This window comes from Schistocerca gregaria, chromosome 2 (assembly GCF_023897955.1).
Source record: "Schistocerca gregaria isolate iqSchGreg1 chromosome 2, iqSchGreg1.2, whole genome shotgun sequence".
In the NCBI taxonomy this organism is placed as follows: domain Eukaryota; kingdom Metazoa; phylum Arthropoda; class Insecta; order Orthoptera; family Acrididae; genus Schistocerca; species Schistocerca gregaria.
In genome coordinates this window covers 72,522,238-72,539,352 of record NC_064921.1, presented here as the reverse complement: position 1 = coordinate 72,539,352, position 17,115 = coordinate 72,522,238, and the positions used below count along the sequence as shown (strand labels likewise).

Below are 17,115 nucleotides of genomic sequence, written 5' to 3'. Positions count from 1 at the left end.
AATTTGCGGAAGAATTGCACTTCTGTCACGTTGAACGATTCTCTTCAGTCGTCGTTGGTCCCGTTCATGCAGGATCTTTTTCCGGCCGCAGCGACGTCGGACATTTGATATTTTACCGGATTCCTGATATTCATTATACACTCGTGAAATGGTCGTACGGGAAAATCTCCACTTCATCGCTATCTCGGAGATGCTGTGTCCCACCGCTCGTGCTTCGACTATAACACCACGTTCGAACTCAGTTACATCTTGATAACCTGCCATTGCAGCAGCAGTAACCGATCTAACAACTGTGTCAGACACTTGTCTTACATAGGCGTTTGTCGACAGCAGCGTCGTATTCTGACTGATTACATATATCTGTATTTGAATACGGATGCCTGCATCTTTCTTTTGCGGTTCTGAGTTCTGGCCTTTTTTTTATTTGGTGTCTAGACACCTTGGTATTTGAAGCGTCATCGAGCCCGAAGCTGACGTCGCAGGGCGTCAAACTTTTACACAATTGCAGAGGAAGGTTGTAGACTCCTTTGAACCAAATTTCATAACTCTGCGTCGGAATGGAAGATAATTAGAGGCTTTCCAAAAAATTATCCTTTAATTCTGCTGCGCAGTGCGACATATTGTATTACAAAATATTTAGCAAATTACTGTCGCGCAGAAAGAGAAAAAATGAACGCTAATACAACAGTGACAAGTTGTAGGAAGGCAGAGGTACACTGAAGCGCTAAAGAAACTGGTATAGGCATGCTTATTCAAATACGGAGATATGTAAACAGGCAGAATACAGGGCTGCGGTCGGCAACGCGTATATAAAACGACAAGTGTCTGGTGCAGTTGTTAGATCGGTTACTGTTGCTACAATGACAGCCTATCAAGATTTAAGTGACTCTGAGCGTGGTGTTATAGCCCGCGTACGAGCGATGGGACAAAGCATCTCCGAGGTAGCGATGAAGTGGGGATTTTCCAATACGATCATTTCACAAGTGTGCCGTGAGTACCAGGAATCCAGTTAAACATCAAATTTCCGACGTCGCTGCGGCCGGAAAAAGATCCTGCAAGAACGGGACCAACGACGACTGAAGAGAATCGTTCAGCGTGACAGAAGTGCAACCCTTCCGCAAATTGCTGCAGATTTCAATGCTGGGCCATCAACAAGTGTCAGCGTGCAAAACATTCAACATCTTCGATATTCGTGATATCCTCGGGAGTTATAAGTAGGGGGAAGCAATATATTCGATACCTCGTCCAGAAACGCACCCTCTCGAAAGCTGGACAGCAAGCTACACCGCGATGCAGAGCGCCTCTCTTGCACAGTCCGCCACTTGAATTTGCTAAACATCTCCATAATGCTATCACGCTTACCAAATAACCCTGTGACGAAACGTGCCACTCTTCTTAGGATCTTCTCTTTCTCCTCTCTCTCAACCCGACCTGGTACGGATCCCACACTGATGAGCAATACTCAAGTATAGGTCGAACAAGTGTTTTGTAAGCCACCTCCTTTGTTGATGGACTCCTTTTTCTAAGGGCTCTTCCAATGAATCCCAACCTGGCACCCGCCTTACCAACAATTAATTTTATATGACCATTCCACTTCAAATCGTTCCGTGCTCATACTCCCAGATATTTTACAGAAGTAAGTGCTACCAGTGTTTGTTCCGCTATCATATAATCATACAATAAAGGATCCTTCTTTCTATGTATTCGCAATACATTACATTTGTGTATGTTAAGGGTCAGTTGCCACTCACTGCTCCAAGTGCCTATCCTCTGCAGATCTTCCTGCATTGCGCTGCAGTTTTCTAATGCTGCAACTTCTCTGTATACTACAGCATCATCCGCGAAAAGCCCATGGAACTTCCGACACTATCTACTATGTCATTTATATATATTGTGAAAAGCAATGGTCCCATGACACTCCCCCGTGGCACGCCAGAGGTTACTTTAGCGCCTGTAGATGTCTCTCCATTGACAACAACATGCTGTGTTCTTTTTGCTAAAAACTCTTCAATCCAGCCACACAGCTAGTCTGAAATTCCGTAGGCTCTGACTTTGTTTATCAGGCGACAGTGCGGAATTGTATCGAACGACATCCGGAAGTCAAGGAAAATGGCATCTACCTGGGAGACTGTATCTAATATTTTCTGGGTCTCTTGAACAAATAAAGCGAGTTGGGTCTCACACGATCGCAGTTTCCGAAATCCATGTTAATTCCTACAGAGTAGATTCTGGGTTTCCAGAAATGAGATGATACGCGAGCAAAAAACATGTTCTAAAATTCCACAACAGATAGATGTCAGAAATATAGGCCTATACTTTTGCGCATCTGCTCGACGACCCTTCATGAAAACTGGAACTAACTGTGCTCTTTTCCAATCATTTGGAACCTTCCGTTCCTCTAGAGACTTGCGGTACACGGCTGTTAGAAGGGGTGCAAGTTCTTTCGCGTACTCTATGTAGAATCGAATTGGTATCCCGTGAGGTCCAGTGGAATTTCCTCTGTTGAGTGATTTAAGTTGCTTTTCTATTCCTTGGACACTTATTTCGATGTCAGCCATTTTTTCGGGTATGGAGACGACCTCATGAATCCATGGACCCTGCATATCAACAAGGGACTGTTCAAGCTGGTGAAGGCTCTGTACTGATGTGGGGCGTGTGCAGATGGAATGACATGGGGCCCCTGATACGTCTACATACGACTCTGACAGGTGACACGTACGTAAGCATACTGTCTGACACGTTCATCCATTCATGTCCATTGTGCACTTCGACGGACTTGGGTAATTCCAGCAGGACAATGCGACACCCCACACGTTCAGAATTGCTACACAGTGGCTCCAGGAACTCTCTTCTGAGTTCAAACATTTTCGATGGCCACCAAACTCCCCAGATACGAATATTATTGAACATATCTGGGATGCCTTGCAACGTCCTGTTCAAAAGAAATCTGCACCCCCTCGTACTCTTTCGAATTTCTGGTCAGCCCTTCAGACATTAGTTGAGTTCATGCCACGTCGTGCTGCGGAACTTCTGCGCGCTCCCGGAGACCCTACACGATAGTCGGCAGGTGTGCCAGTTTCTTTGGTTCTTCAGCGTAAATTACGAGCTCTTGGAGCAATGAACACGAGGGACGAACTGGAAGGTGGAGAGAAGAGGAATGTGGCGAAATACAGTTAGTGACGATAGAGGAAAAGTAAGTGATGTGGCTGACTGAGAAATGGAAAGAGAAATAAATAAATGGGAGAATATAGGAGCATTTGGTTCACTGTTTCACAGATTGAAAACTGACTATATGCCTCAGTTTCTGGGGAAACATCACGAAGGTAATAAAAGGAAGTGCCACAAATTCTTATAAAAGCAGTGGGAATTTAACTGTCCACAGAGTGCAGGATAGTTTGTTCCAGAGGCGGACAAAGCAGTAGAAAAAGAGTTTTGGTGCTATGTATGTGAGACCTTTTGTGTCGATTATGATGAGATGGCAGACATTTCACTTCTGATGCAACGTAATGGAGTGCTTGTTCACTGAGGAGCCGATCAGGTAAACATAGCGTGTAGGAGACAGGTAACATGTCAGACCACAACAGAGCTAACTGGACGTATGAGGCAATGGCACGGTGAAAAAGACGGATGTTACAGATGTAAGACTCACACGCACTCGTGGTTAGTTCTAGCCGTCTACAGCAGATGTCGTCAAATGAAATGAGACAATTTCAGAGACGTTACTGCTCTCATCCAGATGTGATTTTATATATATAGACTGGTGGTGAGTGAAAACTCGTTCCAAGACCGGGAATCGAGCCCGGGTCTCCTGCTTACAAGGCGCATGCGTTAGCCACTAAGCCACGTAGGCACAGCAATTCACACAACTGCACGAAATACCCTGGCCTTGGTACGAATTTTCACTAGCCGCTTTTTTGCTTAGCACACAATAGTGACTTGAAAGGCGGCATCTAGAGCTGCACATACGTCGATCATATTTTTAATTGGTATGCTACATAAACCAGTTTTTTTGTAAGTCCACCATTAACTAAGCACAGTAAGTGAGCGATAAGTTGGCCAACGCTTCGTGTCGACTGTCCGTTGTTTCAGTTTGCTATCACCCTGGAAGACCTCAAAGTTCTGACGTTATAATTCCCTGACGAGGTGTTGTTTTTGTGAGAGGATGATTAACTGATTAATAACAGTAATTGTACTTACATTGCCGGCCGGCCGTGTGGCCGAGCGGTTCTAGGCGCTTTAGTGTGGAACCGCGCTTCCGCTACGGTCGCAGGTTCGAATCCTGCCTCGGGCATGGATGTGTGTGATGTCCTTAGGTTAGTTCGGTTTAACTAGTTCTAAGTTCTAGGGGACTAATGACCTCAGAAGTTGAGTCCAATAGTGATCTGTATTGAATCTAATTTCTCGAATTTTCTCCCCGTAGTCATTACGTAGATCGGGGAAAGCAATATGCTGTACGACTCTTTCCGGAAAGCTCTCTCTCGAAATTTCGATAGCAAATCTCGCCGTGAAGCACTAACACCCTTGCGTCGTCAGTACTGGAGGAAAAACACAAAAACATTCTCCCTCTCACATCCTCTATCTTAGCAGTGGCCAGGCCCCTGCCCACTGGGTCAGATATAAGCAGACAACTTTCTTAGCTCACTGCCGAATTCAGCCATGTCAGTTAACCGTTGTTTGGCACAGTAGAATCTAGTACACCTCAAACCCACTTTTCGTTGATTTTAAGCATGTAAACCTGAGAAAATCGGGTCTTTGGCGCCATCTGTTATTAAGTTCGATTGTACGACTGCCAATAAAGTCAATGGCATCACACTGGAAGCGTCAGTCCGTCTAAGGTAGCCGTCCACCCCAGTTTGTTAAGTGAGGTACACGGTGTGAAATTTAAGTGCATTTTGCTTCAAGTGTATTTTGGCATCAGAGTGAAAAACAGAATGATTGTACTATGCTTTATCACGTCTACTTTGTTTTTTTTACGAAAGATATTTTATTCGAATAGTTACATGGCGTATAATCTCCGAACTCGACGTATGCTGTGTTCTGTTATCTAGGAACTCTTCAGTCCAATCACACAATTGGTCTGATAGTCCATATGCTCTCATATGCTTTTACTTTGTTCATTAAACGACTATGGAGAACTGTATCGAACGCCTTGCGGAAGTCAAGAAACACGGCAGCTACCTGGGAACCCGTGTCTATGGCGAAACGAGTCTCGTAGACAAATAGCGCGAGCTGGGTTTCACACGATCGTCTTTTTCGAAACCTTCGGAATTAACACTCACATTTTTCTTGAAGATAATATCGCAATAGCGGAGCTTCGATAGAAGAAGTGATTGGATAAATTTACGTTTCACATCTTGTGGAAGTATGCTCCGAAACTTTTTGAGATAATAGAGGCGAGCGGAAATCTTCCGGTATGCGGCAGCAGTTGCTTTCTGCCCATTTTAAATGTTCATCCAATGGTTAGAGTTTCGTCGCTCTGAAGAGGGCCACTGCCACTCGGTCGAGAGATCGATTTTTGTTTTGCAGATTCTGTCTAGATTTACATAATGAGGTGACGTTAACGCCAAAAACGATGTTATCCGTATCTCCTTAGGCACTGCGTGAGACGGTGTTAGTGTCCTTGCGGCATGGACTCCCTTCAGCCAGGCGTACGTTAAAATGACTTCATCAAATCGGCCCATCACTTGTAACGCTATGAAAGCCTTAAAAATGACAGTTCTCATTCGGAAACAACTGGCAAATCATTCGCAATAATTATTCGGAGAATAATAACTGTGAAACTTCCTGGCAGATTAAAACTGTGTGCCGGACCGAGACTCGAACTCGGGACCTTTTCCTTTCGCGGGCAAGTGCTCTAAAGCTGTGAGGACGGGGCGTGAGTCGTGCTTGGGTAGCTCAGTTGGTAGAGCACTTGCCAGCGAAAGGCAAGCGTCCCGAGATCGAGTCTCGGTCCGGCACACAGTTTTAATCTGCCAGGAAGTTTCATATCAGCGCACACTCCGCTGTAGAGTGAAAATTTTATTCTAATAATAACTGTGTTAGATACCAGTGGTGAAACACCAGATTTAACAGTTCGAAGCTTCCAGTATTTTGATAAGCAACTCTGTTACGCCATGTTACGGCAATCAAGACTGGCTGGTCAGCTTATGGGCGGCGACAGAAGTCGTTCGTGTTTGCTTCACATTTACGCCGTAGAAGATAACTAATGTGTACCGCTGGAGACCCTGAAAGAGCGAGTCGCTGCGTTACTATTTCTTACTACGCACGTTTGCAGGTGTCCCGTAACACAGGCGTCCGGCACACAGTTTTAATCTGCCAGGAAGTTTCATATCAGCGCACACTCCGCTGTAGAGTGAAAATTTCATTCTAATAATAACTGAGGTCAGTGGTGAAACACCAGATTTAACAGTGCGAAGCTTCCAGTATTTTGATAAGCAACTCTGTTACGCCATGTTACGGCAATCAAGACTGGCTGGTCAGCTTATGGGCGGCGACGGAAGTCGTTCATGTTTGCTTCACATTTACGCCGTAGAAGATAACTGATGTGTACCACTGGAGACCTTGAAAGAGCGAGTCGTTGCGTTGCTATTTCTTACTACGCACGTTTGCAGGCGTCCCGTAACAAGTGACCCAGTAATACTCCTGTCACATCTCCCTTGCGCCCGGTAGGACTTCAACAAAGGGCCGTTACATATGTAAACACTAAACAGGACTCCCACGCCACCGACAACGACGTCAGTAGCGCTAGTGACAATAAAAACCTTATTTACGACGTAACGAATAGGCCCGGTCTGCGTGTCCGCTGGAGGGAAGGAGGGGGGAGCCAGTTCTGGGACGACAACGAAAAAAGAACAGCGCAGCACGGCTCGGTGGGAGGGGGGGGTGGTGGTGGGATGGAGGTGGCAGGGGTGTGGGGAGTGGGAGGCTGGATCCACGCAGCGGAGCCCCAGCATAAACAAACGAAGGGCCCCAGCCGCCAGCGCCGCGTGCCGGCCTTGGGCCTCCTGCAGCGCGGGTCACGTAGGCAAGCCTCCAGCGGCGGCGGAGGGGGTGGGGGCGGCCGCCGGCCAATATTACTGGCCTCTACGCGCGACTAGTTCGGCAGTCGTCCGCCGAGCGTCGCTGCGCCGCGCCAACGGCCACAACAGGTACGTAGCTCCTGCAGACATGCTGCTGGTACAGCGGTCGTCGACCGGCGTTCGTTGCAAGAGCTGTCGCGTACCAGTTTCACGTCTGACAGCACGCACTATCAAACTACTGCTACGGTTACAGAGAAATATTGAAAAAGAAATTCATTTCGTTTCTCTACAGGCAAAGCAGTTCGCGATTCCGTTAGTGTTGCTGGAATCGGCTGCGCACTAACAGCTGGCGTTACCGTTCCGCCAGATCAGAAACAACTAACTCCGATTTTAAGAAATGCGACAGATAACTTTGAAATAATAATAAAGAACAGTGCAATCAGCATTATGCCGTTATATCTACATTTTCGGTACAAAACATTAACTCGAACCGTAAAGCAAATTGTCACTGTTATAATGGTACGATTCTTGCAAATTTTGATAATTCTTAAACACGAGCTTCTTCTCACACATGGAAGAATATTCCTTTGTTCGAGAAGTGCAAATTGATACTCCATGATACTGTGTATTTTACTTACACATACTGTGTCGTAATTCTGATATCACGTGTATCATACGTTAATAAGAACATGTTATTGTGTATACGGTGAACACAGAGTGCGGAAACTTAAAAGTATGTAATCGTGGTGGTAACCATAACTCTGTCACGCTCGAGTGTTGCGTTGTGTTCTGTTCTCTGTGAGTGGTGATCAATGCAAGAGTTAGCGTTTACTTTAGTCGCCCTGTTGGACCATAGCCATATCATATAATTGTGAAGATTTAGTCTGAGCTCCTGAGGAACAAATTTTCTGAGGAATGTCGAAACTGGCTGTTTTATTTAAAGATTGTACTGGGAATGGCTCCACGTCGAAATAGTTGTTTCAACTTGCTGTACTTATCTAAATGTTATTTACGTTTTGTAAACACGAACTGCTAATATTACTGCCAATAAAAAGTTGAATCCTCGAACACACGCAATATGTGTTATCCCACAACGTTAGGTGATCGAAAAATAAATATGATATATACAGGATGCTTCTAAACTCCTGTTGCATGATTTTATAGTGAAAATTGTAACATAACGTACTCCGCTAGGTGAAAGAGTGACTCTTTAAAACTTCCTACATACGCAACCAACTAATAGGCCCACGCAATTATATAGAACGGCTACATAAAGGATTTTCAGTTAGCAAAATATATTTATATTTTATTTTCCATTACAGATCGATTTCAGCATTTAGTTGTTGCCAAGCGACTGTATAACTAACAACGAACTGAGAAGGACTTAGTTAAAAAATACAATACCCATACAACTAAGCTGCGTCTGCTGTCATAAGTAACTAAAAAACAGTGAAGCACTTTATGAATTAGAGCAATATTACTCCTGCCCGTCGAAACTGAAATCAAAAACTGAACAAGTGTGTCCACAGTCTAGTATAATACAGATACTAGTATATGAACACAATATGTAGTACACTTGGAATACAAACAAAGAGATAATCGCTACGTATATCTATTGTGTTCTAGGTAATATGTACAAATATGCAAACAGTTTATGAATCTATTTTTTGCGCCTACCTTAATCTGAGGATTCTCTGATTGAAGTAACTAGGGCTGGTACTTCACTGTATTGATATTATGACGCTACAGACAAGTTGGTTGTGTTTGTGCTATATTTTTGTGAAATATGAGTTCGTTGTCGCGTTATATGCGCTCATTTGACAATGGCGCAAAAGCCGAAAGCGGATATGCAGAATAAAACAAAGAAACATTATTTTAATTCAGTAATCCTTACGGAAATGAATACGTATTTTTTGGAAATTATTGAAGCTATGATGTCCGAGTGTAAGAAATCAAAAATGCAGTAACAGTGGCAGTTACTTGTGACGAACGAAGCGTGCGGTATCCTTTTATCTCATTGTAAGTGCACAGTCGAATCCTCTTCCACTAATATTGCTCCACGATTATCAACAGCGGTTTGCACTGAGCACTGTTACCACATTAGTCAGTTGAATACAAAAATAATGTAGTAATTATAATTACTAAATCGCACTTTATCGCAAGATAATGCGATATATTACTTCACATGGTTACTCATAAGGCGTGGTATTACCGTATACTCATATACACAAACACACACGCACACACAAAAGATTGTTTTTTGTGTAGGACAATGTTATACATGGATAACGCTGTCCCAGAAAGAATTGAAAAGACACGATAAGTATGAATAATAACGTCTCCAGTCTCAAAATTTTCGTGTTTTATTGAGTCACACAATGAGTTTGGGTCTCTACGGCTCGTTTTGATACATTACTGACTTAGCTGCTGAGCGAGATGACGCGAAAGATCCAGGAAGATCGTATTACACTTTAATCTCGGCAAACTTTGATTTATTATTTTCATTAAAAAAGGCAATACACCTTGAGTGATGTTATGTGTAATTACAGAATGCATAAATCATCGCTTTGTGACATTCGTTAAAAATGTTCTTCGTGGATCTTCCGGTAAATTTTTCACTGTTTCTCATCATATTTTCCGTTGTTTGATTAGCGAATTTCGAAGCTTAGCATCTGCGCTCAAGAGCTGCAGTAAATGGACTATTAAAACGATTTGCACCACATCTGCAAAATATGGATAAAAGTAAATTGAAAAATAGTTCCATCCTCAGTTTAGAAGAAAGTTTTCGAGAGATTTACCTTGATTGTGGGGCAAATGACGGAACAGGTAATCCCCTCCCATCTGTTTTTAATTGTGTGGCCCTCTGCCCCGTTGTGAGAACACTTTGTAATTAGGTGTAAAGAACCGATGCTCTATCATGGTCCGGATCTCCATACCATGAGTAGTTAATGTGATAAAATTGGGAACTTCAGGTTTCTAGAGATGAGTTCCTATGTAAAACAATATAAAGTTATATCTGCTGTGCCCAAACCTTCAAATTCCGCAAATACTAAGTGCACTCGACAGTTACGGTTGCTGTAGCTCACACGTGATATACGTTAGGGAGTTTCTATGGATCCCAATCCTTCGTTTGAACGATTAGCACATCCCTATATCTGATAGTTAAATTACGAACAGTACTGTGCGCATACGAGTGTTTGCATACAACATTGACTAAACCGTTTTCTTTCTGTTTACCTACGTCGATAGGGCTGTTACTCGATTTGTGTGATTCACCTTTGGGATACCTGGATGTGTGCCATTGGCAACTAATGACTGCCGGACCTGGAGGTTTAGTGGAAAAGCGCGTGCGTGGAAATCGACCGGACGCCGGATCGCATACCGCTCGGACGACGGAAATTTTCAGTCTGTCATTGATCTACCACCCGTTTCTCAATAATGTAGGGAGTTGCCAGAACCGACACGTACAGCTCAGGTTCCACATCAGACTGTAGGTTCCCTTTCCCTGACTGGATAACGGATAGATTGTGGACGCGCACGTTGCCGAAGTGGCGTCCCGTTGGAAGACGTTGATACACACGAAATTGTCATTATTAAGTGATTAGCACGAAAGCGTCAAATTTTACACACTTCGTGGTAATTTATCACTTGAGAACGGTACACAATTTGAATTCGCTTTTGTGAAATATACAGCACGAAACGGGACATGTCTATTCTGTAACAGGAAATAAGAGCTGTGCTAAAGTACATATCGAATGGTTACGGGTTCGATCCCCTGTGACTTATCGCTCCTTTCTCCTCTTCCAATGATGTGTTACGTGAAAAATGAGTGCAGCGATTTCTCTTCCGCGTTTCTGCTGTATCCTACCACGTAATCATACGGTGAGGCAAAACGTCCGTGTACGAAAAACTGGACAATCTTGCAGAGAGCTACTCTATTTAAAACCAAAAACTAGTAACCGATAAATTATATACATTTATTGCTAAAGCTGTATCATCTGTAGATGAAATTACAGCGCTGTAAAGAGATCTTTGTTCTATCTTGTTACTACCGGAGGTTCGTCTGTAAGAGTAAATAAAAGGCTCTTCGCTCGCCATTTTATCTTGCCTCCTGCCATAATCTGTTGTACCTCTCTTTTTTGCACCTTGCATACGAAGATAGATGGACGAATGAAGAGATGTTTGATTTTTCTAAATTACTACGACAAACTGGTTATAAAGTCTTAGCCGCCAATTTGCATCACGTCAGACTGCCATGTTAGATCGTGCAAGAGCAACCTGCGACATCGATACGGAATTAATCTCAATACAGACGGTGTATTTACTCATCAGCAGTATTCTTAATATTGTTAATCGTCCTGGCCGGTGGTAGACTTTTTGCGATTAGAAAAGACAGTTAAGTGGCAAAGTTAAGTATTCCTGGCTGTATTTCTGACACTTTGCAGTATCCGTCTTATATGCAACAACTGTGAGCTTTTAAGAGATTCTCGCTGGTATATCCAGCAGCATTGTCTCGGTAGAGAAACTTAAATGTTCACTTACTTTGTTAAGTGTACGCTATCGTGTGTTACAATTAGAATCTGTGTCAGTTACGCAGACTGTGAATTGTAATGCATTTCGTTGGCAATAAAAAATGCTTGGAATGTTCTTCGACAAAAGATCTAAATCGACGAGAGAGGTCTCATTTCTGATGTACGATGAAGTCTAGGTTTCATGTCTGACGTAATGATGAAGTCTAAAACCAATTTTTGCCTCCCCAGCCATTCAGCTAGGTTCTGTTCTGTTTTCTTTTTTACCATTATTGGTTTTCATTATCATCTCAGTGTAAAGTCTCAAATCGAATCCTTACGCCGTATTTATTTTAGCCGCCCAGGTTGGACGCATCCTTTCGGGGAGTTTTCTTCGCCTACCAGGGAAAATACGTTTCCGTTTTTCCACCAGACACACGCAATACGAAGACATATGTAAAACAAACCGGGGAGTACGAAGCCCATTGGAAGTTTCTGATAGATTAGAACTGGCTGCCGAACTGGATTTAGAACTGGGACTTCACGTTTGCGGGCAACCGTCTTACCAAACCGAACACTACTTACACAAATCATTCACAGATGGCACGCACATCGCTTCTGTTGTTACCGGTGAAGCAGTGAGACGATTGTAGAACGTGCAGCGCTACGGTCATCGAAAGCGTCGGCTCGAGCGAAAGCAGAGATGTGGAAGGGGGAAGCAAAGCGCATCCGTCACACACGAGCTACTCACAAACACCACTGATACGATTAAGTTCTCCGTGAGAGGAAACCCTTCATCTATTTACGAATTGAGGTTAGGCTGAGAAATAATGATGATATGCAAGGACTGCGGACAGGCTACCGGAGTTTAAATTTACGCAGATGCCACACGTCAGGTAAATTACCGCGGAAGATAGGATTTGTGACACAATAAACACCTGGTGTTGACATTTTAAGACAGCAGCTACCGAGTCCACTGTTGACAGTGTACCAAAATAAATGGGCAGTTTGTGTCCGTTCACAAAAACAGCCGCTGGAAATCAGATTCCAGCAGCCCTGACGCTTGTGTCAATATTTCCTCGTGCCACTGTTGACGGGGAAAATCCAACACAGATATTTCCTCTCGCTGTGGAAAGAAAGACAGCCAGTCGGTAGATGGCAAACATAACTGGAGGCTCGGAAGAAATTGTCTTCATGCTCTGAGCATTACATTACACAGACATCGATAACATTACACGGGCTGTGATTCTATTTGTTTCACATTTTTCCCCTCCATGCTCTAAAGATTATTTGTTGAATGCATACTAGCAGTTGCTTTTCCGGTTGATGCGATTTACTAGTTAACACTAGTTTTTAAAAAGAGACGATACTCGCAGTTCCCATAATTATGAAAGAACAGCTGCTAATCGCAGCTGTTACAAGTACCATAACATATTACAGCTGCCGTGAGAAGAAAAGGGCTACACCGGTGTATTGTATACAGTTGAGTTAACTATGGATACTGTGAAAATAGATCAGAATATGGAAGTTCATCTCTTTTTTATAAATGAAAAAGGCTATAATCCAGGCTGTAAACAATTTATTCGCCTGGTTGTTTATTTATTTATTCGTAATTTTATGCATGCATTTATTATGACACACAAATAACAAGAGCTCTTGTTGTACATACGTAGGATTCCGCAGCCGGCATCAGTTGACGGGGTTGTTATTCTGGATACAAAGCCGTGACATGTAATTAAAACATCTATCACTAGATCAATGAAAGCGTCGCCGAAACGATAATTTTATTCATAGAGTCATAGTTATTTTACAATACCCAGAAAAAATATTGTGTTTAGTTTGAAATTTTAACATCTAAAAAATATTAATGGTAGGAAGGGTGAAAACAATGGTAGCTACAACAGAAAGAAACCGGAGCTAACTCTTAGTTGTGAAGAGAAGAATTATTCAGGTGATATTTGCTTGCGTATTTGGGTGAATGCTAGGTTTCAGCCCTCACACCTGTAGAAAAAAAAACCGTTCTAGGTGGCTGGTTGATTAACACTTTGGAGTCACATTCAGGAGAACGACGGTTCGAATCCCTCCCCTCAATCAACCCCGATAAGGATTGCCATAGTTTTACTTAAATCTATGCCAGATGTCGGAATGGTTCCTTTGAAATGGACAAGAACCTAATATTCTTCCCCTGCAGAAAACTTGTCGAATCTCTTAACAAGTGTGCCACAAGGTTCGGCAACAGTTTCTGTTTTCTCAGTATGCCTTTTTGCATCTTGGAGTGGCTCCATTTATTGCGCATGGGGAGGACAAGGACGAAAGGAAGGAAGCAAGCTTAAGAACGGAAAAGTCCTTAGCCGATTTGAACCGATGTCCACCGTGATGCGAATCGATTGTGCTAACCATTGCGCCACCTCGTTCGGTGTTAAGAGGGGCAAATTAAGCCCGGCGCTATTGTATAATATTTAGTGGTGGTGTAACAGACACACTTTACGTATAAAGTGTACGAACAGCACGCTACGGAAAAGTAAGACTTGACATAGGTAAACAACATATAATTTCGGTTGAAATAACACAATTACCTGTAAGCAGTCACTCATATTTTCGTTTCCACTACACATTTTGTAGAATTAATCCTGCAAAATATTTTTGCGAGTAAATCGTCGACATGTGATCCAGGCTGTTTTTCCTTACACCGCGCATTACGCGCTTCACATAAAGTGAACAACGGAACACGTAATAGAAACATGAAAAAAAAGACTGCTTGCAGTTATCTGTTTAATGAAGTAGATATTCATAACTGTTCCGGTCAAGCTGACCAAAAAATGTTGGCGTTCAAGTTACATTTCACATGAAGGAAAAAAAAGTTTATTTTTACAGCAGTTCAAGTGGTTCAAACGGCTCTGAGCACTATGGGACTTAACTTCTGAGGTCATCAGTCCTAGAACTTAGAACTACTTAAACCTACCTAACCTAAGGACATCACACACATCCATGCCCGAGGCAGGATTCGAACCTGCGACCGTAGCGGTGCGCACGGTTCCAGACTGAAGCGCCTAGAACCGTTCGATGACAGCGGCCGACTTTTACAGTAGTTAGATCACTAACTTGAATCACATAAGATTAGCATCTTCAGCTTTGAATGGATGATAGGTGGAAATCTTTTGCGGAAAGTAATCGGCCTGGAGTTACACAATACAGAAATGCTAACACGTCACCGGCCGAGGTGGCCGAGCGGTTCTAGGCGCTATAGTCTGGAACCGCGCGACCGCTGCGGTCGCAGGTTCGAGTTCTGCCTCGGGCATGGATGTGTGTGATGTCCTTAGGTTAGGTAGGTTTATGTAGTTCTAAGTTCGAGGGGACTGATGACCTCGGAAGTTAAGTCCCATAGTGGTTAAAATGGTTCAAATGGCTCTGAGCACTATGGGATTTAACTTCTGAGGTCATCAGTCCCCTAGAACTTAAAACTACTTAAACCTACCTAACCTAAGGACATCACACACATCCATGCCCGAGGCAGGATTTGAACCTGCGACCGTAGCAGTCGCACGGTTCCCGACTGCGCGCCTTTCCGCGAGACCACCGCGGCCGGCTAAGTCCCATAGTGCTCAGAGCCATTTTGAACCATTTTTTGCTAACACGTCAGCTTCAGAGCCTTGAAAACCGTTTCTATTGGAACGGAATAAAATATGTTGCGTACTAACAGACTCGGTCATCAAGGGTTTGGTGATGGTGTATCAGAATTTCGTTATTTTGTGGTTCCAGGCTGACTACTTTTACCGGAAGATTTTGTTTGGTCAGCCACTAAGACCTAAAGGTGCTCATTAATATGGTCTAAACAAGTCATTAATGATATATGTCATGCAACTGAGACTGTAAACATTCTTTTTTCTTCAAATATGTGCAGTTGCTGTGTATCTTGCGGAGAAATGTCGTCCATTATCAGAAAATAAATAAATATCCTCCAAATCGTAGTATATACCGATCAAATTTTTATTTGTGCTTCTGACTCCGTATTGCTTTTAATGACTACCTCAAAGGCCTCGCGGTCGAAGAATGACCTGATATCCAAACGAACGCGAGAAGAAATTCTCTTACTGCAGACTATGCAAATACTGCCGCTTGCAATGTAGCGCAAAGCTGAGAAATAAATGCCCACATTTTAGCATACGTGCCGGCTGTCATGTGCCTTTCAGCCTTTAGACTGGTAACGTTGTCGCAGGTAACGCCCATGAGGGGCTTGATTCACGTGGGGCATACAATTAACCAGCTGCATGCCGTGTCGTGCTGTCACGCGAGCTGTGCAATGCTATGTTTCGTGCAGGGCAGATACGGTCGAGAAAACTGCACGCGAACGTTTTGTCTCAATAGCATGCACTTCCTGGGTCGGTTGTTGTCAGTGCTAGGAACTTTCGGAAGGTAAATACATTCGTAGCCATCTACACCCTTGTGCTGCATTAGTAACTAACAGTGTGTGTGTGTGTGTGTGTGTGTGTGTGTGTGTGTGTGGGTGTGGGTGTGCGAGAGAGAGAGAGAGAGAGAGAGAGAGAGAGAGAGAGGCAGGGAAGAGTCCTGTAGTTTGCAGCAAGCGACTGATTTTCTTTTTCTTCTTTTTTTCCAGCAATTATTAATCAGACAACGGCCACATAGACAGCGGAAACATGTAGGCCTACCGCGTATTAAATATGTTCTTGTTTGTTGCGTATTAGTTACCCAGACAAAATTTCATAATTATGGTTTTGGAAAGGGTCCAAAACTGTAAGGGGATCTCAGACATTTTGAAGACTCTTCAGATTCTTTCCCATTGTAAAACTATTACATAGCCCATTATCGTTTTGAGCAGTGGTTTGTCGTCTGTACCAAAGCACACAGAAATTCGTCGATTTACGGACGTATTTTCAAAACTAGGGCAACTAGTTCGATATATCGATAAATTCGATAATAAATAAAGCATCACTTACTCACAGTATAATTTCGCTCGCACTTACCATGAAGGTATATTTAAGGAAAATTGTTTCTAAAATCTCGTTAATTACTTTTAAGGCTTATAGCGGCGAATGAGTTAGTATGATATTGAATGAGAAATTTTATGCGACAACGTTCAGTTTCCGCTGTTGAAGAACGAATATTCAAATCCAGGTGTTCGGGTGTCTCGAATGTACTAATGTAGAGCGTAATTATCATTCAACTGTGACTACGGTAGCTAACAAATTAATGTAGACAAATTAATGAACACAGACGAAATGTCGGGTTTTGGAACACACTATTATTTGTATGTTCCGGAAATATACTGATCAAAATGATAGTTCAAAACGTCTTATTTTAGAGCTCAGGCACAATTTAAATTGCGCGTTCGCTTCTTTTTACTCTATTTTTGTAATCGGAATCCGAAAATTATGCAGTGCTTCATCTGCCTCATACATTTCTATCAATTTCCTTGTAGATGCGACGCACCACGTAAATTTTGAAGCCATGTTGACAAACATTAGTTGTGCGACAGCTTCAGCTATGATAGCGCTTTAAGCGGTTACATTCTTCTTGCAGTAACCAGAAGACGAACGCTTGCCTCGATCAAATCTAAGCCGAAGCGCTAT

The 17,115-nt window shown here is 43.0% G+C and overlaps 1 long non-coding RNA gene across 1 annotated transcript in view; it reads left to right on the top strand.

Moving 5' to 3' along the window:
* Positions 1 to 6,951: 6,951 nt before the first annotated feature.
* The window catches only part of LOC126336342 (uncharacterized), a 29,626-nt gene continuing 19,462 nt past the window's right edge, over positions 6,952 to 17,115 (top strand). The window contains exon 1 of the long non-coding RNA XR_007564949.1: positions 6,952 to 7,148. This is a non-coding gene — a long non-coding RNA (uncharacterized LOC126336342). The remainder of the gene's footprint in view (positions 7,149 to 17,115) is intronic.